This window comes from Propithecus coquereli, unplaced genomic scaffold (assembly GCF_000956105.1).
Source record: "Propithecus coquereli isolate 6110/MARCELLA unplaced genomic scaffold, Pcoq_1.0 Scaffold34, whole genome shotgun sequence".
Lineage (NCBI taxonomy): Eukaryota > Metazoa > Chordata > Mammalia > Primates > Indriidae > Propithecus > Propithecus coquereli.
This window is the reverse complement of record NW_012149063.1, coordinates 7,296,406-7,299,789: the sequence shown is the minus strand read 5'-3', so window position 1 is coordinate 7,299,789 and position 3,384 is coordinate 7,296,406. Positions and strand designations below refer to the sequence as shown.

At 41.3% G+C, this 3,384-nt stretch overlaps 1 protein-coding gene across 1 annotated transcript in view; it reads left to right on the top strand.

Moving 5' to 3' along the window:
• Positions 1-3,384, top strand: part of WIPF1 (WAS/WASL interacting protein family, member 1) — a 97,792-nt gene that overhangs the window by 57,307 nt on the left and 37,101 nt on the right. The gene's annotated exons all lie outside the window — the stretch shown is intronic.

Below are 3,384 nucleotides of genomic sequence, written 5' to 3'. Positions count from 1 at the left end.
CACCATGCCCGGCTAATTTTTTCTATATATTTTTAGTTGTCCAGCCAATTTCTTTCTATTTTTAGTAGAGACAGGGTCTCGCTCTTGCTCAGGCTAGTCTCGAACTCCTGAGCTCAAACAATCAGCCCGCCTCGGCCTCCCAGAGTGCTAGGATTACAGGCGTGAGCCACGGTGCCTGGCCAGAATGTCCTTTTTTGTACATCTCCCTTGTGAAAGAAAATTTCTCAAGATCTCAGCTCTTCGGGTGACTGCGTATGCGGTGGTGACCCATTATGGTTTTTGATTGATCTCGTCAAAAGACTGGTTGTTTGCCAAAATAGTTCAGATAACCAGAGTTATAAAGCTGGGTGCACATAATTACCAACCACAGTGATTTTCATTTATACATTTCCCTTTTTGATCTATTTCTTTATGAATACAGTTTGCATGCTCTCATTACTGTTATACCTGTGCAACTGTCCCTTAGTATACCTGAATTTTTATGCTTATAAAAATATATATGCTCTTATACCCTATGTTATCGTGTAAAGTGGCTTTTGAAGTTTTCTGCTGTGTTCTTATGTTTCTCAAATATATCCCCTTTTATTTATTTTTTTTTAAACAGCAGCATATCCCCTTTTAAAAATGTAAATAAATGTCTTTTAAATTATACTTTCAGGATTTTGATATTTTAGGATTTCAACATTTGGGATTACGGCATTTGGGATCATGTCTTTCATAGTTAAATTCAGCTCTGACCCTGCTCTATTTAATGTTAGCATAGAATAGAGAGTTTGGGTTTTCCAGCCCCAAGGCTCCAGATTATTTGACTCTCAACCATCTGAGTTACAGATCACAGGCAAAAAAAGGCCTCTATTAACAAAGCCTTATTTTTTCCCTCTGTGCCTCAATTTTCAGCCAAAATCTCTCTCTTTCCTGTGGATATTACTAAAGGCCACAAGAAGTAGCCAACACACTCCAACATTTTAAATTTTTTTCCTACCGACTCCTTTAATAGTGCACCATCAGTAGGCCCATGTGTTAGACCAAGGATTCAGTAGGTGGCAGTGGAACTAGCAATTCTGCTGTCATATACCAAGGACTGCCAACTTTCCAGCCCAGGCAGGCCACACTAGCCCACACTAGCTTTCCCTCAAGCATCATCAGCCAGTGGCACATTCTAGGGTTAGTCACATTCAACACTCACTTTGAATACCAATTCCTGTATCACTTAAGATTGTTAGTATTGCTAATGATAGAAAACCTGACCATACTAGCTTAAACAGAAAATAAAGAATTTACTTGTTAGTGTTATTTTAACACGTCTAGGACTAACTTCAGGTATAGAGAGGTTCAGGGCCCGACCAGTAACATCAGTACTTGATTTTTCTCCACCTCCCAGTTCCCCATTTTGTTGGTCTTGGTTTCAGACCCCACGTGGGTGAAGGATGCCTGCAGCAGGCCCAGCCCTGCATCCTCAGACATCCAGGGCCAGCCTCCTCCCTCAGGAAGAGGACCTGCCTCTGGCACAAATTTCCTTGATTCTGATGATATCACCGGCTATCACCAAAACATCTCCATAGCGAAATGAATCTGAGGCTCTGATTAGCCAGCCCTGAATCACGTGCCGTTCCTGTATCTGGAGTGGAAGTGGACGCCTCTGGATCCACCTGGTCTGAGAGTGAGGGAGGGATAAATCTCCAAACAAAAACCAGCCAAACAAAAGGCATCATTATAAGTAGGGTGAATGGTTGCTGAGCTGCCAAAACACATATTGCAACATTTTCCCCAAGTAAGATTATACCAATTTATATTAACAGGGCATGGAGTGCAACAAAATTTGTTTTTAATTTCTCTATATTTTTGAGATTATTTTTAAATGATCAACCCTTTATATAACCATACTGATAATTACGAGGGGGAGAGAATTATTCCTTTATTTCTACTCTTTTAAATTATGTAATTTCCATCTTTTAACATTTTGAAAGTAGATTCCTTTCACAGTAGATGCATACATGTAATCTGGTAGTGTTTCTCTTTCCCCCTAAAATGCTATAAGGGGGGCATTCTGCTGTTGAAGAAGGTGTTTTAGAATTGAACAAATACAGTGTTATAAACATCTTTCCACTACTAGGGCAAATACTACAGTATAACAAGTAGTCATGGAAACACAATTTGAAAAAGACAGCATTATTAAAATGAATGTTCCTATATTTTATACATGTTGCTATTGCACTGATATAGTCTGTGTTGATTTGGGGCCACTGCAGGAGGGTTGTTGGCTGTGATTCTTCAGCACGTTTCTAAGACTGGTGAGACCTACGCTATTATTTTATGATATTCTGTCTGCTCTTGGTTTTTTTCTTTCTATAGATTCATATGGAGGATTCTTTATGTGATTGGTCCGAGAGCTTATTGATTATTGTTTTGTCTTATCACTAAGCTTGGACTGATCTGTGTGTTGAATGGGGGAGAGAGACACATTTAGAATTCTCTTTTAAGTCCAGAATTGTGGTTGTCTTTATTACCACAGGTTCTCAGTCCACTTTTCTTGGGCCTTTGGTTATAATATAATAGCTACAACACAAACACTGACCTCAGCTTCTCCCCTCCATATCTCATTTTTTCTCCACCCTTCTTCCTTCCACCTCTTATAGGAAGGAGTTAGATGGAATCGTCTTTCTGAACCTAAACTGAAGTTTAGAATGGTAACTGCACTGGCTCCTGAAGCAGAGCCCAGGCTTCGGGCCCAGCTCTGCTGCTGCCAGCTCCAAGACACAGGCAGGCCACTTAACCTCTCAGGATCCCTGACTCTTGGGGATGGTGTGGACTTTGATCTCTGCAGTCTTCGTCAGCCTTAAAATTCCTGAAGAATGTGGTGGGGCTTGGTGGCTCACACCTGTAATCCTAGCACTCTGGGAGGCCCAGGTAAGAGGATCGCTTGAAGTTAGGAGTTCGAGAACAGCCTGAGCAAGAGCAAGACCTTGTCTCTACTAAAAATAGAAAAATATTAGCAGGGCATGATGGTGTGCTCCTGTAGTCCCAGCTACTCGGGAGGCTGAGGCAGTAGGATTGCTTGAGCCCAGGAGTTTGAGGTTGCAGTGAGCTGTGAAGATGCCATGCACTCTATCCTGGGCGACAGAGCAAGACTCTGTCTCAGAAAAGCAAAAAAAAAAAGAAAAAAGCAAAAAAATACCATGGCTGTTGGAAAAGCTGACACTGATCCGGGAACACTGTTACATCCAACACCTCGCCATTACAGAGGTGGCTGGAACACTCCCCTGCCCAGCATGTGATCTCTCCCCGTCTCCATCTTTTCCTGCCTTATTTCCTTTATCTTTTTATTTCCTCTCCTTCCTTTCTGATTGTTTTTTTTTTAACTTTCTTAATCCATTTTTCTCATCC